The sequence below is a fragment of the Miscanthus floridulus genome, chromosome 17, assembly GCF_019320115.1.
Source record: "Miscanthus floridulus cultivar M001 chromosome 17, ASM1932011v1, whole genome shotgun sequence".
NCBI lineage: Eukaryota > Viridiplantae > Streptophyta > Magnoliopsida > Poales > Poaceae > Miscanthus > Miscanthus floridulus.
Window position 1 is genome coordinate 8,407,808 of NC_089596.1, and position 24,621 is coordinate 8,432,428.

The 24,621-nt window shown below is 44.8% G+C and overlaps 3 pseudogenes; 2 read left to right on the plus strand and 1 right to left on the minus strand.

The window, feature by feature from the left end:
- Nucleotides 1–10,424: 10,424 nt before the first annotated feature.
- Nucleotides 10,425–15,369, plus strand: LOC136515167 (phosphoribosylformylglycinamidine cyclo-ligase, chloroplastic/mitochondrial-like; annotated as a pseudogene).
- Nucleotides 15,370–16,490: 1,121 nt separating this feature from the next.
- On the minus strand, nucleotides 16,491–19,582 carry LOC136515168 (replication protein A 70 kDa DNA-binding subunit E-like; annotated as a pseudogene).
- A 1,956-nt stretch (nucleotides 19,583–21,538) lies between these two features.
- On the plus strand, nucleotides 21,539–22,907 carry LOC136515169 (uncharacterized; annotated as a pseudogene).
- Nucleotides 22,908–24,621: the final 1,714 nt, after the last annotated feature.

The window sequence follows — 24,621 nt, forward strand, 5'->3', positions numbered from 1 at the left end:
CCTGCAGCTAAATATCTCCTCCGCAGCCTCTTCACACATCATGCCCGTGTAATCCTGGATCTGAATGCGAACCGACCGCCCGTACTCAGAGGGCTGGAGAAAGCTGTACTCGCAACTCTTACAGCGCCACATCCCGTCAGCTCTAGTTGCCTTAGCATTGCATCGCTTACCATTGACCACTAGCGGGCAGGCAACATAGTATAAGAGCACGGGATTTACAGATGAGAGAGTAGCCTTGACAGTGATGAGGTCTGGCTTATTTGAGTACCCTAAGTTTTCTATCCTTTATCTGTCCAACCAGTTTCCAGACAGGTGGTTTTTCCGATAGAGCAACAGAAGATAGCCTGTCAAAGTTCATATTGTTAGATTGATCTCTCAACCAATAAGCCTAACGGTCTATTGGGCCTTGGTCACGCGTCCTGATCGGGGGCGCCCAACCCTACATGGTTGGTGGGCCCCTGTCGCACTGCGCTATATAATGAGGTGGGGGCCGGCGGCTCAAAGCACGAGGTTCGCCGTGAGCCGCAAACCCCATCGACAAACCCTAGACCGATCTAAGAGGGCGCGCAGCCAGTGACGAGAAGCGCCGCCACGCTACACCGACGACCGCTACACCGACGTCTTCCCCAACCATCGCTGCCCGTGAGCAGACTTCACCGACGAAGCTGATAGAGGCCTCTGGATCCACTCCCTCTGGGATCTCAGGTTCGACACCTTCTCCTTCCTCTAGATAACATTCTAGGTCTACATCGTTATCGTTGTCTACTGCTCTTGATATCTACCCTCTAGACCGACTGCTAGATGATTCTAGAAAGATAACAATGGTACCGGAGCCTACTAGCACGTAGATCTAGATAGGGGTAGAGAAAGAATGAGATCACGATCTCGGATCGGATCTGAAAAAACCCTAACCCTAGATCGGGTTTTGGGGAAAGAAAAGGATGAAGAGGATCACGATCTCGGATCGGATCTGAAAGAACCCTAACCCTGGAAAATGAAACCCTAACCCTAGATCGGGTTTTGGGGAAGGAAAAGGATGAAGAGGGGAACCTACCCGGTCCTCCCGACACCGCCGTCGCGCGGAAAGCTACCACCGTGCGGGTGGTGATCACCGCCGCCATGGTTGGCGCGCGGACAGAGGCCCGGCTCGGCCGTGGCTCAGGGTAGCGGTCCAAAGCCGCTCGACGGCGGCGCGCTCAGCTATGGGCGAGCGCGCGCACCAGCGAGGGGCTTGGCACCGGTGTCGTCCTCTCTTCTTCTCCGGTGACGAGGTGGCCGCGCGCTCCCTTCGTCTTCACTAGCGTCGCCGTGGGAGAGGAGAGGAGAAAGAGGAAATGCAGCTAGGGTTCAGGGAAAAGAACGGCCGGCCGGGGGCTCAGCTCGCCAAGATCTGGCCAACAGGGCATCGTCGAAAGGCTACTCGACGGCGGCATGCTCAGCCATGGGCGAGCACGCGCGCCGACGAGGAACTTCACGGCGGCGCCATCTCCATCTTCTTCACTGCTGCTCGTTCTTGGGTGGTGCAGGCACAAGAAGAAGGGGGAGAAGGGAGAAAGAGAAAGAGGGGCCGGGGGGAGCAACCGTGGAACAGCTACGGCGGCCGGCGTCCTCCGCGGTCGCCACCGCCGCTGCCGTTCTCGGCACTGAGAGAGAAAGCAAGCAGAGAAATGGTCTAGGGTTTCGGGGGGGCGTGGCCGGCCGGGGTTTTGATGCCCCGAGCTGTGCGCTCCACCGCTCGATCTGGATCAACGGCCAGGAGCGCTTGGGCCAAAATTGGCCCAGGCGGGATAGGGCGCGAGGCCGAATTCCCGGCCCAGGCCCAGGTTGCGGCCTGGGCGCGGGGGAGCACTGGCGCGCGCGGCTGGGCCGCGGGTAGCTGGGCCGGTCGTGCTGCTATGGGCCGAAATTGCCGAACAGTGAAATTGAATTCTTTTTTTTTATTTTCCAGAAACTGTTCATTCATATTTGATGAATTCGAACTGAATTATGATGTTGAAATCTATACAATTTTGATCTAACGTCAATTTTGTTCAGAGAATAGTAAAGTGCAGTAACAGTTTCTGGAAAATAAAATTAAAAGATTTATTAAAGTTTCCGCTGCGTACTTAAAAATTGTTGCTTTCATTATTAAATTCGAACCAACAGGAGAATTTAATTTTGAAACATAGATAATTTTTACAGTTATTATAATGTTGTTATTATTCTGACCAACGTTGATTAATAGCAATATTATAATATTGATGTTATTATGGTTTTTTTATTATGCATTATTTCTATTTCTGCCCAACGGTGATATAGATTTAATGTATAAAATAATTGTATGTTTTAATTTTGACCAACGTTAAACTAAGGCATGCAATTATTGTTGTTATTATTTGTGTTCTCACACTATTTGAATTGTGTTTTTAGGAGGATACAACTTGATGAGTTGTATCAAAGAGATCCCCACTCTAAAAGGTGATAACTATATTGAGTGGAAGAAAAAGATAGACCTGGCTTTCATCCTCGCTGAGGTGGACTGGGTTGTCACCACACCGTGCCCCAGAGAACCTGTGGCACCGGTGAGGGAGACAGATGAGACTGATGCTGCATGGCAGAACAGAGAGCGGGATTTTGCTCCCGTAAAGATGTCCTATGACCTTGAGCATAGGAAATGGGTCACTGCCAACAAGAAGTGTTTGGCAGTGATAAAGAACACTATTGAGCCTGCTATTGTGGGCTCAATTCCAGACTGTGACACGATCACAGAGTACCTAGATAGAATAAAGAGTCAGTTCACTGGCTCTTCAAAGACATATGCAACCCAGCTGATCAAGCAGCTGGTTACAGAAAGGTACTCTGGTGGCGGCAGTGGCATTAGAGAGCACATACTGAGAATGAGCAATCTGGCATCTAAGCTCAAACCAATGGATTTGGCACTCAAGGATGAGTTTCTTATTCATTTGATTTTTGCTTCTTTGCCCAAAGAATTTGACACATTTGTTGTTAATTACAACATATAGCCTGAAAAATGGGATTTAGAGAAGCTCATAGCCATGTGTGTGCAAGAGGAGGAAAGGATAAAAGTTTCACAGGGTGGTACTGTCAACTACCTAAAAGATAAGAAAAAAAACTATAATAACAGCTCTTCCTCCAAGTCATCTGGAAAGGGTCCCATGCAACAGTCTCAGAACAAGCAGTTCCCAGTGGAAAAAGACCAGTGTCTCCATTGTAGAAAGACGGGACATTATAAGAAGAATTGTCCTAATTTCCTAAAGATGATAATGAAGAATAAAGGTGAGAACATTATTACGTTCGTAAATGAATCCTTGTATGTAAAGTTTTCAAAATCTACTTGGTGGATTGATTTAGGTGCAACTATTCATGTTGCTAATTCATTACAGGGATTCCGTTCGATGAGAACTTTGCAAAGAAGCGAAAGTTTCATTAAAATCGCAAATGGAGTACAAGCAGATGTTGAGGCCGTTGGAGATCTTCCTCTAGAGCTTCCAGATGGCTTCATACTTTTTCTTAGAGATGTTCTTTATGTACCTTCTTTGCAAAGAAACCTGATTAGTGTATCAAAGTTGGACCATGATGGTTATGATTGCCATTTTGGAAATGACAAATGTCAGATATTGTTTAATAATAAATATGTTGGTCTTGCCTTCCGACAAGACGAGCTTTATTTGTTATCACTTCGTGAAAATGTGAATTCCGTATGTGATGTGAATGAAAATGTATCCTCATTGAACAATGGAAATAGAAAACGAAAGAGAGCTCACGATGCGTTGTCGAAATTATGGCACTGTCGTTTAGGCCATATTTCGAGGAGGAGAATAGAAAGACTAGTTAAGAATAATATTTTTCCTCCATTAGAGCTCTCAGATTTAGAACAATGTAGAGATTGCATAAAAGGAAAGTATGTAAAGAAAATTAAGAAAGATACCAAACGAAGCGCAGGAATTCTACAGATTATTCACACAGACATATGTGGTCATTTTCCTGTGAAAAGTGTGGATGGTTATGATTCATTCATAACATTCACAGACGATTACTCTCGCTTTGGCTATATTTATCCAATTAAAGAAAGAACAGAAGCGTTGGATAAATTCAAAATATTTAAAGCAGAAGTTGAAAATCAGCATGATTTAAAGATTAAGATAGTCAGGTCTGACCGTGGGGGAGAGTACTATGGTCGGCATACCCCATATGGATAAGTTCCTAGATCTTTTGCAAGGTTCTTACAGGAGAATGGTATAGTCGCCCAGTATTCAACACCGGGCGAACCTCAGCAGAATGGAGTAGCTGAAAGGCATAACCGTACCCTGATGGATATGGTGCGTAGTATGATAAGTTACTCCACTTTACCGATGAGTCTGTGGATGGAGGCGTTAAAAACCGCTATTCATATTCTCAATAGAGTACCAAGTAAGTCGGTGCCCAAAACACCGTATGAGTTGTGGACAGGAAGAGTACCCTCACTTAACCACTTGCGTGTGTGGGGGAGCCCTGCTGAGGCTAAAGTTTTTAACCCAAACATTGGGAAGCTAGATCCCAAAACAGTGAGTTGCTATTTCATTGGCTACCCAGAAAAGTCAAAAGGTTTTCGTTTCTACTGTCCTAACAGACATACAAAGTTTGTGGAAACGAGACACGCTGTCTTCCTAGAGGATGAAATGATTAGGGGGAGCATGGTAGCTCAAGAAATTGACCTCGAAGAGAAGCGGGTGTATGCACCCACTCCAATAATTCATGAGCCATTTTTCTCACTACCTGCTGTTGCTGCACCGATAGTACAAGACACTATGGTGCCAGCACCTGTTGTTATCCCGCTTGTGGCAACAATGAATGATGATAAGGAACCTGTGCCTCAGGATCCTATAGAACCTATTGCCACACATGAGGGGGAGCAACAACAGCCTCAAACAGAAAATGTGCCAAATGAGGAGGCCCCTAGAAGGTCTCAAAGAGTTAGAAAATCAGCTATTCCTGCTGATTATGAAGTGTACAACACTGAAGAATTTCAAATGGAGGATGATTCCACCTCATTTGAAGAAGCCATGAAAAGTGATCATTCATCAAAGTGGCTTGAGGCCATAGAAGATGAAATGAGATCAATAAATGCAAATAAAGTTTGGGATTTGGAGATAATTCCTAAAGGAGCCAAAACAGTAGGCTGTAAATGGGTCTACAAAACAAAACTTGACTCTCAAGGGAATATAGAGAGATATAAAGCCCGACTTGTGGCAAAAGGCTTTACACAAAGAGAAGGGATTGATTACAATGAGACCTTTTTTCCAGTCTCATGTAAGGATTCCTTCAGAATCATAATGGCATTAGTGGCACATTACGATTTGGAATTACATCAGATGGATGTAAAGACGTCATTTCTCAATGGAGACTTAGAAGAAAATGTTTACATGGCACAACCAAAAGGTTTTGTTATGGAAGGAAAAGAACGTTTGGGATGCCGCCTAAAGAAATCCATTTATGGATTAAAACAAGCTTCAAGACAGTGGTACTTGAAGTTTGATCAGACAATAAAGAATTTTAGGTTTAAAGATAATGTTGAGGACAATTGTGTCTACGCAAAGTTTAAGAATGGGAAGTTTATCTTCCTTGTCCTGTATGTGGATGATATCTTACTTGCTAGTAGTGATGTCAGTCTACTACTGGAAACAAAGAAGTTTTTGTCCTCAAAGTTTGATATGAAAGATCTTAGTGAAGCTTCGTTCGTTCTAGGGATCGAGATTCACCGAGATAGAAGTAAAGGGGTATTAGGACTGTCACAAAAGGCATACATAGAAAAAGTCTTAAAGAAATTCAGTATGCACAAATATAGTCCCTCACCTGCTCCTATAGTCAAGGGCGACAGATATGGGGATTTTCAATGTCCTAGGAACCAATATGAGATCGATCAAATGAAAGTGGTTCCATATGCTTCAGCTGTCGGAAGCTTGCAATATGCTCAAATGTGTATGCGCCCTGACTTGGCATTTGTTACCGGGTTACTTGGCAGATTCCAGAGCAATCCTGGAATAGAACACTGAAAATTGGTAAAGAAAGTCTTGCGTTATTTGCAAGGAACGAAAAGCCTCATGATGACGTATAGAAGATATGATTCACTCCATATAGTGGGATATTCAGATTCTGATTATGTGGAAGATAATAAAAAATCCACGTCTGGATATGTGTTTACTCTCGCAGGGGGAGCTATTTCATGGAAAAGCTCAAAGCAAACCGTCACTACATCGTCAACAATGTATGCCGAGTTTGTAGCATGTTATGAGGCAACGGGGCAGGTGAACTGGCTAAAGAAATTCATACCCGGTTTGAAGGTGGTTGACGACATCAATAGACCACTGAAGTTATACTGCGATAATAATCCAGCAGTACAGTATGCTCACAACAATAGGTCAAGTGGTGCTGCCAAACACATTGACATAAAGTATTATGTTGTGAAGGATAAAGTCCGGGATCAAATGATAAGTCTTGAGCATATAAGTACCGAAAAGATGCTCGCGGATCCGCTTACAAAAGGCTTACCACCCAACGTGTTCAGAGAACATGTAGCCGGCATGGGTTTAAGGAAAAGCCTATGATTCCTGGACTATAAAAGGCCCAAAAGTTAAAGTAACTATTTCAGATCAGAGACGTGCATTGTAGCTGTTAAATCTATCGGCGATTGACCGTAACGATGAGACATGCTCTATGCATCATCTGTGAAGAAATGAGTAAGGATAAAAGGATTGAAGTTTAAAGTTTAAAGATAAAAGTAATAGTGAGATCAAGGGGGAGAATGTTAGATTGATCTCTCAACCAATAAGCCCAACGGCCTATTGGGCCTTGGTCACGCGCCCTGATCGGGGGCGCCCAACCCTACATGGTTGGTGGGCCCCCGTCGCACTGCGCTATATAAAGAGGTGGGGGCCGGCGGCTTAAAGCACGAGGTTCGCCGTGAGCCGCAAACCCCACCGACAAACCCTAGACCGATCTAAGAGGGCGCGCAGCCAGTGACGGGAAGCGCCACCAGCCGCGCCGCCACGCTACACCGACGACCGCTACACCGACGTCTTCCCCAACCATCGCTGCCCGTGAGCAGACTTCACCGACGAAGCTGATGGAGGCCTCTGGATCCACTCCCTCTGAGATCTCAGGTTCGACACCTTCTCCTTCCTCTAGATAGCATTCTAGGTCTACATCGTTATCGTTGTCTACTGCTCTTGATGTCTACCCTCTAGACCGACTGCTAGATGATTCTAGAAAGATAACACATATCGAAAGTGTTGGGGTTGGACTCCAAAACAAGGTACACCATCAGACCTAAGACCATAACTCATTGATCTACTAGTGCTGAACACCCCAGAGTTCCTTGGCGGCTTGTAGAGCATGAGACTCCCGATCAGTGCGCACTCTGTTTGCAGTATTTTTAACCATGGTCCTGAAAAAGAAAATACAATATATAATAGGGAGACAGGAATGATCAACATAACTTCCAAGCAGTGAGCCACTAGGAAATGTAGACACTGTAGATAAACGCCGTTAGGTTATTGCAAGACATATTCAAGGAAGGGGCACTTTTTTCTCAACTGAATGAGCTGAAGTAAGATTTAGGATGCCCCAACAGTGCCACTCCTTCAGATGCCAGTACCCTGGGCATTCGGTCAGACCGAACCGATCGGTTCGGTTCCTCGGTCATTCGGTCAGTTCGGTCATCAGAAACCTAGGACCGATCGGTCTTTGCAAAAAACGAAGACCGAGGAAGTTCGGTCTCGGTTAGTTCGGTTCGGTCTCGGTCACGACCGAACTAACCGGACCTGAGTAGCAGCCACAAACAATAGCAGAATCTATAGCAATTTTCAACAGCATGCTTGCTATTTGAAGGCAAAAAAATAACAACACAATATATAAAACAAACCACACATTATTATGATAAGTTCTAGCACACAACTTTCTCAGTTCTCACAAATCACAATCACACATTACGAACGAAGTCTACAGAACTACGGTCAGTTCGGTCACTTCGGTTAACCGACACATATGACCGAACTTCTATCGGTTACTTCGGTTAGTTGGGAGCCAGGACCGAACTCATGACCGAACTTTTCGGTCTCGGTCTTTTCGGTCTCGGTCTCGGTCTTTTCGGTTCGGTCTTCGGTCTTCGGTTAATTATGCCCAAAGTGAGATGCCACCATGCTGAGCTGCTCGGCTTGGGAACAATGCCAACATTTAGCTGACTACTCAAGTTGTATTAATATATTAAAAGAATAGAGGGACATCGATGTAAGCCAAGTACTAGAATAGTACAGTAACTGTTGAAATCCATAAGGGGACTAAATGTTGGTATAATTTTTTGTAAGGAACCGTAGAGCACCTGTGGTTCTATATACTCTCCGATAGAAACTAAGCTACACATTTAGTACAGATGCTGCAATTCAATTAACAATAACAGAAAATCGCAGCTCCTGAAAAGACTCGAATCAAAACCTACGGGTCTGTTTGTAACACATGTATTTGACATGCATCCTTGCCTCGTTTAGATTGAGGTTAGGAATCAGTATTTAGCACGGTAGCATTTTCGTTTGTATTTGATAATTATTATCTAATCATGGCTTAACTAGGCTCAAAAAATTCGTCTTATAATTTATAATTAAACTGTATAATTAGTTATTTTTTTATCTATATTTAATACTACATGTATGTATCTAAAAATTTGATGTGATGAAAAAAAATGAAAAAACTTACAATCTAAACAAGGCCTGCTAGAACTTTACAGGAATGGGGAGCCGGGAGGTGATGGAGTGGGGGTGGAGGATTCATGTGTGAGCGAAGTGTTTGTCAGGTGAGGCCCCTGTCTCCTCTTCTGTGACAGGACAAGACGCGGCGGTGTCGCGGATCCCGAGGCGGCGTGGTGAGACGAGGACTTGGGGGACTCCAGCCGGAGAGAACGCGTGCCGTTGCGTGGCGTGTGATGGAAGGGGAGATTCCTTTGACACGCAGTGACCAAAATGACCCTGCTGTTGGTAGAGCAATATCGATGTTGCCATCTCTAGTCTCAAGTGACATATGAAAGCGATTTTCTTTTTTTTTAAAAAAAAACATGAAAGCGATTTCTCGTAACAAAAACTTACAACAAAATCTATTTCACACTTTTATCGGTATATACTAGGCCCTACGTGTTTCGGGCACTAAAAGATAAGCTCGACTAAAATAGAATGGACCGAGCTTGCGAAGACAGAGACCAAACTAGATGAGGTGTATTCGTGCATTGAGCGTGTGTTTAGTTTCACCCTAAAATTTTAAAAAATGCTACAGTACCTATCACATTGAATGTTTGCGGTCCGTACATGGAGTATTAAATGTAGACGAAAAAAAACTAATTGCACAGTTTGGTGGGAAATTGCGAGACGAATGTTTTGAGCCTAATTAGTCTATGTTTGAACACTAATTGCCAAATAAAAACGAAAATGTTACAGTAACCCAAATATCCAACTTTGGGGAACTAACACGGGGTGACTACTTGAAAGATACGATATCAGCTAGATAAGCTTAGGCTGTGTTTACTTGAAAGATACAATATCGGCTAGATAAGCTTAGGCTGTGTTCAGTTCGTGAAATTTGGAAATTTAGTTACCGTAGTACTTTCGTTTCTATTTGATAATTAGTGTTCAATCATGGACTAATTAGACTCAAAATATTCGTCTCGTGATTTCCAACCAAACTGTGCAATTAGTTTTTTTTCGTCTACATTTAATGCTCCATGCACGTATCGCAAGATTCGATGTGATGACTACTGTAGCACTTTTTAGGAACTAAACAAGCACTTAGAAGCCTGAGTCATCCGTAGTTATAGGCCTAGCTCCCTCATTGTTCTCATCCCGCTAATCCTTAATAACCATGTTGTGCATGATCACCACAGCTATCATTCTGTACCAAATGCTCTCTCCATATCCTTCGTTGAAGCTTCTTGAGCTATCGTGAAATAAAATTTCTTCCTCGAAGCCCTTGATTAGCCATGTTTATTGTAGCACCATACAAGCTAATCTTGGCCTAATTATGATTAAAAGTTTCGTCTCACCAATTATTCACTGTTTATGAAATTAGTTTTAAAATTAGTACGGCTTGGTCCTTCTAATTATCATCTAGACATAGTGCTAATTTTTAGCAGGTTGGATAACACAGGTCCTTATATTAGCATAAAAAAATAAAAAAAACTGTACAGCAGGGGGCTAATATAAATATTTTTTGACTGCTATAAACCTTACTAATCCGGCCGACTCTAAACAGGCCGACGCTAAACCTACACGCGTCGCACTTGCCACCTGGCCGATTAGGGCAGGGGCGCTGCGCCGCCGCTCGCTTGGCTGCCCGGAGCCGCGCTCTTGGCCGCCGCCCGTCGCCTCTAGCAAAGCTCTTCCGGACGCCCATCCCCTCCCATACCCATGGCCGCCGCCGATCGTGTCCTCCACTCAGGGGCGGATCTACAGGGTATGCCAGGTCTAGCATGTATAGAGTATATATACATGTATATTTATTTGTAGTAAAACAGAAAAACTTGCAAAATAACTAATTGAGGCTGCGCCGTGCGGCGTGAGGCCTTTTCACTTTAGAGGCTCACGACCTCACCCAGTGACATGGCCTATACCAGCTACGGGCCGGCCTACGGCCACACGATGTCACTTGGAAGGACCCCATACGACAGGACTTTATGGTAGGAGTCCATCGATCCAATGCCGCTGGGTCTCAGATCGCCGCCGTCTCTGATCATCGAAGCCGTACACGCGCTCAGGCGAGGCTCCGAGGACACGACGTCACCACTAATCATGATTAAGATGGTCAAATTGAGGATCCGCCCCAGCTACTTCGCTGCTGCTGGTCGGCTGCTGTGCGTGCACGACTAACGTGCTAGGCATAGATCTCGACTGTTAGCTACCGAGGTATTCCATCTCTGCTTTTGTCTCTTCTCTTTTATTTTATGTAAAAACACAACGACTATTGATATTGCTAGGCAATGGCAATTGTTGATAGGGTATTTTCTACAATGATTTAGTGAAAGCAAAATTAAGAATTTGTTAAGAGGCATTTTTAAGTGAATAAAGATAATATAATCGAAACATTCACATCCCTTAGAAAATAGTTTAAAAAGTCAGATAAGTAGTATGATAAGTCTCTTACTCTCTTTTATGTTTATATTTAGAACTGTTAATATGATGTTCGAACTATTTATATTAAAATTTATATCTTTCAGTTTCATACTTATTATGTAATTTAGTGTGTATATCAAATTACGTTTAATTTTATAATTATTACTGAATTGATAAATAATTTTACCGAATTATATATAAAAAATTTTGAACGGCGTACCTGAGTTCAAATCCTGGATCCGCAGCTGCCTCCGCTTCCTCCGCGGGCCAACAGGCTCTCCGGCCGCCGCTGCCCCCGCCCGCGCGGCTCGCCGGGGTCTTCCACAGACGCGTCGCCTCCACTTCGAGCAGGCTTCTGCGGGGACGCGGCGCGCGTCCGTGTCCTGCCGCAGCTCGAGCACCAGCAGCAGCTCTGGCGGGGAGGGGAGACTGACGTACAAGCATGCTGGCGTGAACGTCGACGCCGGCAACGAGTTTGTGCGCCGCATCGCCAGGATGACACCCGGCCGGGATTGGCGGCTTCAGCGGTCTCTTCGCTTTGGGTAATGCACTGGCATGGCATCACTTCAACTTCAGTAACTTAATTATCCACCTTTTTGGGGGTAAAAGAAGAAGCAGCCTTTTTCTGAGGGTTCTTACTTTCTACATGTGGCACAATTTGCAATTGCAACTCGAGTAGGGAGTAGGCAAAAATATGTTGGGTGAAGACTGAAGAACGGTTGTGGTGATGATGAACACCTTGTTGGGTGCATAGGTGTAAGTTAATTCTCAGTTTTAGCTGGTGAAAGGTGCAAATTTAATGTACTTGTTGTTTGCTCAAGATATGTCAGTGCGACAATTGTAGATGTGTGCAATGCAACATGAAGTTGGATGTTTTTTTGGTTGTGTTGAAACAAACATGTAGTTGGATGGTTCATTTGCTGCTGCTTACTCGATGATCCTTCCTTGCGCTCACTTTCTGAAATTTTGCTTTCCTGTTCCTTTGGCCCCGTTCGCTTCGCTGAAAAAACAAACCGAAACATTATTCCGGCTGATTTGTTGTGAGAGAAAAACACTGTTCCGGCTGAAAAAACAAGCTGAAAAAGATGGATTATAAGAGAAGCGAAATTCTGAACAGGGGACGACTACCTTGCTGCTAGCGCTGACAGAGCGGGACAAACAGCCTGTTCGTTTCGGCTTATTCGCTCGAATCTGGCTTATAATCTACGGCTTGAACAATATTTTTCTCTCACGCCAAACTAGCCAGCAGTACTTTCAGCCGAAGCTTATAAGCCAATTCAACCGAAACGAACAGGCTGAAAGCTGAAGCTTGCTTTCGAAACTGGTATTCATGATACAGTTGGCATTGACCTGGTACGAGAGATTAGCTTCGATGCACGCTGTTTTCCTTATCTCTGTTGTAAGTTGACTGAATGGATTTAGGTCATTATGACAGGTGGCAATGTGCGTCAATGACATCATAACTTCAGGTGCAAGACCGCTGTTCTTCCTAGATTACTATGCAACGAGTAGGCTTGATGTTGATGTTGCAGAGAAGGTACTGAAACTTTATTAAAGTAAATTTTGTCCTTCTCATACTTATTTTCTTGGTCTTTGGCTCATGGAACATTTCAATTATGCCCATAAGCACTTTACAAATTATTTAGGTTATCAAGGGGATTAAGGTTGGGTGCCAACAGTCAGGTTGTCCTGAATACAAAAAGCAAAAAAAGCTATCAGGTTTTGCTCTCCTAAGAGGGGAGGTAAGATTCTTGATTAAATTACCATGACTTAGCAATTCAACCCTGCAGTATTATTGTCATAAGTCATAGTAGCTGTATATGTGTCAGTGCGGAAAATGACCAACACGTAAATATTTGTAGTTTTGTCGTACGTTGTGATCGGATGTGGCCTAACACTCAATGACACAGGGTCGATGATTTTATTTCTGAGCCCAGGTACTCTAAGTTTGTTGTGGGGTTATAAACGAGAGGGAGAAAGATGGGAGTGCAAGAGGTGCGCTAAGTATTCGAGCGTGTGCTCTGTGTAGCTTTAGAGTGTCTAAAGCTAACAGAGGGTGAATCGATCGTTTGTTGTTTGGAGAGTCGTTGGAGTTGTTTTTCTTGGGAGAGAGCACATCCCCTTTTATAGATGAAGGGGATGGTCTTACAAGTGAGATAGGGAGAGAGAGAGAGAGTGTACGTATGCTACTAAGTCTTGTTGCTCACACCGTCAGGTACAAGATGATTGTAGGCGTCCACAATACTGTTTATGTCAGACGCATGTGGGAGGTTTTACCGTATTCACCATGTATGGCAGATGACAGCGCCCACAACACTGTTGACGCTCAGAGGCATGTGGGGGGTTTTACCATGTTCACCTTGTATGAGAATTGATGGCGCCCACAACACTATAGGACAAACGTCGACGCTCACAACACTGCTTGGGTTCTGATATGCCTGGAAGGTGGCAGGGCACCCTTCTGACATGTCCTGTTGGTACTGTCCTGCAGGTGTACAGGGTACGGTCCTTGGTATTGCGATTGACTTGAGCGCCCTGCCTTACTTGCTCTGCCCGTTTTTTGGGTCCTCACCGAGCGGGCGTTCCCGGTCGGTTGGTCCCAGTCGGCTCCGATTGCGCCAGTCGGAGAAGAGATGTAAGCAGAGGTTCGGTGCATCCCCGGTCGGAGACGCGAGTCGGAGTCGGAAGTGGCATTGGCCAGGCCTTCCGGTCGGTGAGGCGGGCCGGAGTCGGAAGCGAGCGCCGTTCCTTCTTGGCCAGGCCTTCCGGTCGGAGAGGCGGGCCAGAGTCGAAAGCGAGTGTCGTTCCTCCTTGGCTAGGCCTTTCGGTCGGATATTGGATCGCCCTTCTGGCCTGTCGTTAGGTTTTTAGGCCGGCAAAGGAGTTGCGTGTCGTTCACAACGTCGCCTGCTGGACCGATCTTTTGCTGGGAAGCAGGTCCATGATGGACCCCGGGTTTATAAACCCGACAATATGAATGGATCAAATGTCTTGCACTGCCGGACTGTCTTTGATTGCTGCATATTATTATCTTGTAATTGTTCACTCGATTATTTATCTGGATTCTTTGGGATAACTCGCTTTACTAAGAAGCAAAATTTTTAATGTTTGTGCTTGCTACATGATTAATAATATCAGTGTAACAATTTTTTTTTGCTTTTTATACTTTTATAATTCCATACAAATTTAAATGAATCCACATTGAAGCATTACACATATGCATTAATTTTATGAAAAGCCAAAAACAGTCGAACTGATTACTGAATAATTGATCATTACAGACAGTAGAAATGCCTGGTTTCTATGCAGAGGGTGAATATGATCTATGTGGTTTTGCTTTGGGTATTGTGGAAAAGGATAAAGTCATTGATGGAAATAACATTGTTAAGGGAGATGTCCTTATAGGTCTTCCTTCCAGCGGGGTTCATTCTAACGGATTCTCTCTTGTTAGAAGGTATTACACCTTCTTGAATTCCACTTGTTTCAAATCTGTAATAGTAAATTTATCTATATATTTTTTTTATCTCTTCCTATTGTTGAACATTATATGTATCTTGTTAACGATGGCTGAAAATCCTTAATTTTCTAGAGTATTGGAGAAAAGTGGACTTTCCTTGAGTGACCAGCTCCCAAGAAATGATGGCATAACCGCATAACAACCACTGTTGGTGAAGCTCTAGTGGCTCCAACTGTTATCTATGTTAAGCAGGTTGGGTTTGCTTATCTATATCTCATATTTCCTTCAGACTTTTACTGATGAACTTTTAATCTAAATTGTTTGAAATGGAAAAAGGTGCTTGAGATTATTAGCAAGGGTGGTGTTAAAGGACTAGCCCACATTACTGGTGGTGGCTTTACTGAAAATATTCCAAGAGTGTTTCCTTCTGGACTCGGTGCCAAAATTTTTACTGGGTCATGGGAAGTGCCTCCTGTCTTCAGCTGGCTTCAACAGGTAAGAACAAATGATCCACGAGATCCAACTACGACTTTCAGCATCTGCATGCGCTGCATATGTACTCTCTGCCTAGGTCTAGATACCTTTTAACATATACAATCATTATGTATTTTGCAGGCTGGGAACATTGATGATGCAGAGATGCGGCGAACATTCAATATGGGCATCGGAATGGTTCTTGTGGTAGGAAGAGAGTCTGCGGACAGAACTATTGAAGAGACCCGTGGAGCAAATCCTGCTTATCGCATTGGAGAGGTGATCCAGGGTGAAGGGGTTCAGTATGTCTGACCCTTTATGCCTTGGCTGCTTGCTTGCAGTGGCTTGAGACTTGTTGGTCGGCTGGGCAAAGCCCAGTTTTGTAACAACATAATATGAGATTTGAGTGGCTCCACGGTAACTTGCCTGTAAACGGTTGATACTGTTATTTGGATCAAAATTACTAGCCACTAATAACAATTGCCATATCAGAGCTTGCTTGTCTTATGTATGTGCTGGTTTTAATGAGGAAATGTATATTAAAAAACCACATTCCACACATATATATGCATAGCTGAACGCCTAAACAGATCCGTGAACTTTGGATGAGTAATAACAGATCCGTGAACAGTGAAACGTTCAGCTCATCGAAGATGATCAGTGAACGTTTGATCTGTGAACAGTGAAACGTTCAGCTCATCGAAGATGTCCAAAATGCAGAACCAATCCACAAGACTGATTTTTCTGGTGCAGACACCACAAAAATGCAGCATTCACCACCAAAAGAGATTTGGTTCAGGAATTAACACCAAAAGTCCAGATCAAAATGGAACATTTTTTTTATCCAGAAAAGTATAGGTGGTTCAGGGAGCCGGCGAGCATGGTGGAGCTGAGGCCGCTACCGACCCTGCTGACTCAGCATCAATGATATAACTAGTTCACACAAGCAGCGTCCTGCATCCATACATACACAATCACTGAAATACAAGACAAGGATTGCACAAATAAATGGCACACGATGTAATCGTTACATAACGTTAAACGGAGACCTTGCAACAATTATCATTACAATTCGAGGACTTGGCATGATATCAGGTAATCCATGGCCCCAAGGAGAACTTGGCACCAGCAATAATGCCGAGTAGAATACTAGCCAATGCATTGTCCTGACGACACACACTGACACACACACGAGTACATGACACAGATTGGATCGTTCATGCAACTAGAGCACATTCAGTGTTTGAGACACCCTACCCTGGATCACACAAAAATGTTAACCCCACATAAACAACTGCCTCCAATCGAGTGTAGGTAGGATTGCCCTTTGCACGTGTGCAGTCTCTAGTTCAGTACCCTGTCTCATCACATTCTGAGCGGCAAATGAACAGCTTCAGTTGAAGCCCTCTTCCCTCCTACAGGGTCTGTCTCTTCTAGTTGCTGTCTGTCTCTTCTGATAGCAGATACGGCACAAGCACACCAGCAGCGTTGATAGCATTGCCAGTGCTGAAGCTCTGCACGCCCTGCCGTAGCCGGGCTTCCAAATCTGAGAAACCAGTTCTCATGCCCACAGAGGTGCGGCACACAAGACGGCGATTTTCAGCTGAAGGATTCAGGGATTCAACCTTGACAATGATGAACATTGGAAGGGTTTCACTTTCATCACTGAATGCCTCCAGGTTCAGTTTTACCTCCAGTAGATATTCACAGTTCTGAACACCCATCACGATCTTGTTATACTGGGCATGATCTTGCTTTTCATATTTCACTAAGTACAGCTCCCTTGCTGTCTGACCAAATATCTCCTCCCCAACCTCTTGCGAGGTAGTAGCATAAATCTCACCTGTTGAATCCGCTAGCTGAACGAAGATCTTGTACCTATAATCACAAGCTACAAAGGTCATGTTGCATCCGTCGCAGTTCCACCACTCATATCCATCGATAGTGATTGCCCCGTTGCATTGATTACCATTCACCACCAATGGGCATGCTGCATAACACAAACTCTCGCTGTTCATAACTGAGAAAGTAGCTTTAACAGTGAACCAAGGAATTTCTGATTTCAGTAACCGTTTTCCAAGGAATTTCTGCTACCATGCCTTGATTAACAGAGGTTGTTCCTGGACACTGCTCCTTGGGTACATTTTTCATCTCAAAGGGTTTAGAATTTCCAATTATGTCGTGCTCACTTTGCAGAATATCGAGTTTGAGAACGACAATGATCCTGAATAAAAGACAAAGACATGCATGGTGAGCTCAACTGATAAGTAAGCCATGAAAAGGTATAAACAAACAAATGTTCAAATAGTATACTCCTCTCCTTTCATAAGATAGATGCCTAGTCAGCTCTACTAGAATAGGTATTTCGATGAATTAACCAAAGAAGTTAGGCAAACATCGATTCTTGCAAATACTCAGGAAATAACAGTGACCCACTTGAGATCTTGAAATAATTCATCCTATCTGCAGTACGGTCATGTTCTATTGTTAAGATACTTTATTAGAATTCTATAATTGCGCATACTTAGTAACGGCCACAAGAATTAAGAATATACACAAGGTTTAGACTTGTTTCAATTTTAGAAAAGCTACTGGTACGACTCATTAGAATTAGAATGCTGGTGACAACAGCATGTGCTGTGACATGTTTCACTGATTTGATATGGGTGTCAACATACATGGAAAATTGCCGATATGTAAGCACTGCCTTACAAATACTAAGGATCATAAATAGCATATGTTATTTATACAAGTATATATAATAATAAAAGGATTAATAACTAATCCTCACCTGCGGTTCTGGATGGTGCTGCAGGTGAACTCGAGGAGGCGGATGATTGAGCCCTTCCGGATGGAGCCGTCCCGGACGCGCGGGTTATCGGCGGTGCCGAGCATGGACTGGAGCGTGTAGACGCCGTCGGAGAGCACCAACCGGAAGCGTGAGGCGGTGCCGAGCATGGACTGCACGTCCACCACCTGCAGCACTGGCTGCAGCGTCCCCATGCCGTCGATTTGCTCCGCGATCGCCGCCACCGCTCCGGGTGTCAGCTGCGCAGCCGCCGCCATCATTCTCAGGATCGCAACCTTCTCGATCTGACTGGATTTGGGCTGGGGACGGTTTCTCAGCGAAATTTGGGGGTTTAGCCGTCTGGGTATCTCCGAAACCCAAACCTACATACTCAAGACTCCAAATCGGATCCCATATGGCCGGACTTTTGAGTTTTTATTTACAGTTTTCCCCTAATTTTAAGTACTTTATTTGTTAGGAGAGACGCACTCTAGTAGTAGCCATATTTTTCTTGGAAATAAAATTGTGTGTCCAAATCTCTCATATGGACCTGTATCCTCGTCCTCGATGAGCGACATGAGACATCTTAAACAAATCATACGGTTAACAAACCCAACAATTACATGCACAAATCAGTCGTGTGATTAATTTCCACAACACGTGTCATTCAAGGCGTATAATAACTACATGATCATAATAACTGCTACATGATCGATTCTGTGGTTTAATGAGGAGACTCGGTTTGCGGGCAGGGATATAAGATAGAGGTCACGTTCGCCTTACCTTATAATCCGCAGTATTCAGCTTGTTTTTTCAGTCAGAATAGTATTTTTCTCTCACAATAATTCAGTCAGAACAATGTTTTTCAGCCAATTCAGTCAAGTTTCAGCAAGCCGAACGGGGCCAGAATAGTGTTGCTAGCGTCTGGACGTTGGGTGCCAGCGTCTCCTGCTCCATTTTCACGCGCGTCCGTGCGCACGCGGGAACCTCTGCGCCTTGCGTCCGGACACCCACGCCCCCTTTGCTTCCCGCGCCCGACGCATGCACGCGGGGCCACGCGCCCCTGCCTCCATCCCCCTCTGCTTCCCGCGCCCGACGCATGCATGGCGCCGCAGCAGCTCTCGTTTCACGCGCTCAGGACTGCTCGTGCCCCTGCCTCCATCCGCCTCCGCTTCCCACACGCATGCACGACACCCTAGCAGCTGCACCAAGTGGATCCCGTTGCAACATGTACCAATACTAGATCTACTTTTGCAACATCAAGATGAACACACTAGCAATATAAGTCCGAAACAGCTGAAATACTCGCAACATACGTCTAAAACACTTTAAAACACACAAGTATAGCCATTACAAAACATATGCAACATCCAGATGAAACACTTCCAACATACGTACAAAACACCTGAAACACTTGAAATATACTCTTGCAACATGCATGTACGTGCAACATCCAGATCTACTTTTGCAACATTCATATGAAACACTTGAAACATACTCCTAAAACACCTGAAGCACTTAAAAACATATGCTTGCAACATGCGTATATTGTCATTGCAACATCATAGATATACTTTTGCAACAACTTGATGAAACACTTAAACCTAGAATGCTTAAAACACCTGCGACACGGCGTCCCCGACGCCCACGACCTACCTGATGGGGAATTGCTGTAGCTGGGAAGCTCAGGTCGGAGGGATGTCGCTCCGCGCGCTCACGTCCGTCGGCGTGGCTCATCGCTCGTCTTGCAATTCTCCCGCGCCTGTTCACGGCATAGGCTCACGCCCGTCGACGTGGCCCCACTACTATCAGCGTCGCTGCTGCTCGGCCACTGTCGTCTAGCGTCGTCCGCATGCGAGGGATGGGGCATGGCTATAACACATTATAAAACAATTGCTTGGAAGAGGGCTAAGGCCCAACGAGCCCACCCCTTCCCTTGGCCCAAGTCGCCCCTCTTTCATTCATCTCCTCCAGACCAGCCCCTTCTCCCTTCTCACGCTACTTCCTCGTTCCTTCTCTCCCATGGCTTCCTTCCCCTAGATCCCCTCTCGACGGGAGCAAACCCTTGGGGGAACTAGCAAAACAGATCGATGACAACAAGAGGAGCAAGAAGAGGTGCATCTTCTATGTAGATCAGCCTCTCCCATTCTCTTCCCACTGCCCTAGGGTTTGTGGGTGACCAAGGTGAATTAGATTCCATCCTTCCCTGCACAAATTAGATGTCTATGATGGGTTTTGCCTTGGGTATAAGTGAATTGGAGGGGAAGAAAAATTGTTGGGATGTCATTCCTTGGATTTCAGTTGTGCAGTTCATGTAACTTTTATTGGGGGAGCGATTAGGGCCAATTGGAATCTGAATTGAATGTTGTAGATGAACTACAAAGTTGTAGAGTACCTTACGATCTGTTAGCTTGTGAAATTTCATGATTTTAGCCCAAATGTTTCGAGAGATATGATTTTTCTAAGCTAGCTGTCATTCTCTGACAAAGTTCTGGATAGAACTGGATCTATAAGGTTTTTGAGAACCTTAGAGGCATGATAGGACTTCATAAATTGTAAGATACTTGTAGTACTTTTTGTTAGCTTTCTAGATTGGTAAAGCTCATGATTTTTGGATAATGGAAACTCAAGGTATAGTTTTTTAAAGTTCAATGTACTGTTTGCTATGTAGGATTTTCACTTAAGATTTGGTCATGCTGAGGGACATTTAATTGGCTCTTTTTGTAAAAGTGCATATATTAAAGTTGTAGGTTATGAAATTATCTTCTCCATCGTTAAATTTCATTAATTTTGGACTTAAAGGATTTCGAGATATGAAAATATGAATTTTAATGTCTCAATTGTCGAGTAGATTCTGAACTCTGTTTTTAACTATGGATTAGGCCATCTTAATATCATGGTTAAAATATAGCTCCTTTGTGAAAGTTGTAGATTATGAAAGCAGTGCGGCACAGGGAGAGGAGCAGTTGCATGTATACACTATAAGAATTGTGTTGATCCGTGATAGTTTTTCTGTGACTAATTTTATTTCCGTCACAGATTGCCCAAACCAGACCTTGGCTCTCTTGAAGCCCAACACTGGGCCCAGAATCTGTGACCAAATTTAAGAACCGTCAAAGATTAGCAACTGAAGCAAATCCGTGACAGTTTGGTTTGGTCATGATGTGTCATTGCCACGTTGGATGCCAGCGTGTCATGCTGACGTGGCCTTGAGCCATTTGTTTGTTAAATGGCTGGTTCAAAAAATTGTGCGGCGCTTGAGAGTCGAACCTAAGACCTCCCACTTCCGTACCGCACGCCTCACCACTGCACTACTTCGTTCTATTGTGTTAGAAGCTAGATTACATATCTCATATTGAAACATTGTTGACTTCAGCAAATATAATCCCTAATCCCTGAATCCCTCCGACAACAGACACACACACCACGCCGTGCCGCCCCAATCCTCGCCGTGCCGCACCAAACCTCGCCGCACCGCACCGACACACACTTCCCCGCCCCACGACGCACCGACAGCACACCTCACCGTGCTGCTCCGACAGCAGACCACGCCGCTGCAAGGTGACTTCCCGCCGCCGGCTGCCTTCCTCCAAACTTGCCATGTACGCCATCTTCTCTTTGATTTTCTTATACTGCAGCATATGAATTGTGTGCACGCTTATTAAAATTTATGCTTCCGCGATGCATTGTCAGATGGATAGAAGTTGCGTGCACAACACATTATTTTCCACTTAATATGTCAATGGTGTCAAACAATTTATGGATTTCATTAAAGAAAAATTTGGTGAGGATGATGAGATTTTCTGCCCATGTACTAGATGCCTTAATCAGAAGTACCTGCACCAGCCCACTGTGAAGAATCACATTTTGATGAATGGCATGGACTGTACATATACTCAGTGGGTACATCATGGAGAGGACATTAGTGTACATGTTAATTAAGTCCCTGCTTCTATTCCTGTTTTTGACATTGATGAGGGTTCCATTGGTGTGGCTGAGAATGACAACAATGGTGTTGATCAGTTAGATATTTTGCTTAGGGAGCTACAAACTGCACAAGGACATGGTAGTCATGACTCTAAAACTGAAAATGGAAACAATGATGGAAACCGCCAATCCTCTTTTTTGAAAAATCTGATAAAGGAGGCTAAGCGTCAACTTTATCCTGGTTGTACCAAATTTTCAAAGTTCTCCTTTGTGGCAAAGCTACTTCATATGAAGTCATTTTATAGGATCACCAATAGTGCACTTTCTGCTTTTATGAAGCTACTAGCTGATGCATTCCCAGAGTTTAATACACTACCAACCTCATACCATGAAGCAAAGAACATTATAAAGGAATTAGGTCTTGGATATGAATCGATCCATGTGTGCAACAACAACTGCATTCTGTTTCAAAAGGATTATTCTAATCATGACAATTGCCCAGTTTGTGGTTTGTCAAGATGGAAAGACCCACAGAGGAAGAAGATTCCACAGAAAGTGTTGAGGCATTTTCCATTGGTGCCTAGGCTACAGAGGCTGTTTGTAACCAAGGAGGGTTCAGAACAAGCACAATGGCACAAGTTAAAGAGGCAGCCTAGTGAGAAGGAAATGAGTCATCCAGCTGATGGTGAGGCTTGGCAAGATTTACACACGGGAATATCCAGATTTTGCTGAAGAAGCTAGAAACCTCAGACTTGGGCTAGCTACTGATGGATTCAATCCCTTTGGCAATTTTAACACGAAGTACATCATGTGGCCTGTATTTGTTGTGCCATACAACCTTCCACCTTGGGCATGCATGGATCAGTCCAATGTAATGATGGCTCTGTTGATTCCAGGTCCGTGTTCCCCTGGGAAAGACTTTGATTTATTTCTATAGTCTCTTGTTGAAGAATTGATTGACCTTTGGAAGGGTGTGCATACTTATGATGCTATTATTGACAAATAGTTCAAACTTCATGCGGTAGTGTTATGGTGCATTCATGATTACCCAGCTCTGGCTACTTTGTCTGGGCGTACCACGAAAGGCTATTTTGCTTGTATTCATCAATGCATGGAACATCGAACAGCTATGTAGCTTTACCCCCAATCCATGCATATACTTACAAAAATTAAGAATGTTGTTTCTGAAATGAAAAACGATTTCTCTTACTGGTTTCGCTACCGCCTCCTCGATCTTTGGTGACAACCGATTGCAAGGGGTTGGGCCTCACTCGAGGGATGATAAGGGTATATATATACCTATTCAAAAACAACCGCTTTGCCCAACCCTTTCTCACATTAAGAATCTAGAGCAAGGTGTACGGAAACAAACGCTAAGTAAAACTGGTCGGAATGTAAGAAACCTACGCTCCAGTGACTACGCCACTCTTGCTCACCAGCGTGATCAGAGTTTTTCACCCGCACCTTGGGCTCTACAGTCTTAACAACAAAAAGGGTCGAAACGCATTAACCTTTTTACACATAAAAAGGGAGAAAGAACAAGTTTGTTTAAACGAAATGAAAGGGCTAGAACTTGTCCGCTCATTACAAATATGCCACCGGACCTATCTGACGAAACTAACCCCTCGAGGGGATGATTTCATCTTCTATCTTTGCAGAAAGGTCATGCGCTAGGGGGGCCACCGCCTCCTCGATGTCGTCTAACTCGGCGTCGGTGTAGATGATCACGAAGCCTTGGCTCATTGTCGCCAAATCAATGTTCTCATAACAAGAACGGGCAATCATGAACGATCAGTAAACACCAAAGTGAAGCCCGTCCCTTGCCATATCACGGTTCACCCGATCGATGGGCCAAGAACCATCGTAGGTAAGTAGGGATACGGACCTAACAAAGCTCCCATGGCCCATTCAGGCCCAGGAGTTCGAAGGTTGGCCCATCGACAGGTTGACAACCGCTCCAAGGCACCTTTAGAGTGAGGGGTGGAAAGGGATGGGCCTACAAGCGGCTAGTACCCGGGTGCACGAGCGCCATGGGCATCCTGGCCCACGTTCGAGTCTCGGTCGGTTTACAATCCATGGTTTTTCCTCGAAGAAAGGCAGAGAGCCCTTGGGACCAGTGGAATGGACTCGAGAACTATATGGATTGGCCATTGAGAATCTAGAGTCAGTCACCAGCTGACCCAAGCCGGACCCCCACGAACGGGAAGCCGGGGCCCCACTCAGACTAGCCCATTAATAGCTCACCGAGCACCATGTTTTGTTCATCGAGGAAAAACGTGGCATGGCTCAGCCCCTCTGGTTTATCGAAAAAACGCTTGAGGGATGACGATCACAAAGACGAGCTGACCCCTCGACCAGACCCCTACAATGCGCGGGGGCTCGAGGGAAGTTGGACTCACAAGGACACTGAATACATGGTCACAGGACAATGGCTTGGATCCTAGGGGAGGGTTGGAATCAAGAGAAATCTTTTCCAACCCCCCTAATCCTACGGTCACATACCCCCAAGAAGTCCGATCGTGACAAAAGGGAAGTGCCATCCTACCAAGACACGCCGTGGGCAACAAAAGAAGGCTAAGGCCCTCAGAGTCCTCCCATCTAGAAAAGCCTCCAAAGGAGTATTCTACTCCACAGGCTTAGGGGTACACTCGCCGGGTGCGCTCGCGCGCACCCACTATCAAGTCGAAAAATCCCCCAGCGATTCTACCCGAATCGTTCGGGGGCTCGGGGGCTACTGTCGGGGACCAATATTAGGGTACCCGAAGAGGAGGAGCTAATGGTCATCAACACTAATTCACCCAAGCAATAAAGTGTGCGAATACGGCTTCAACCGGCCCCTAGGTGCGCAG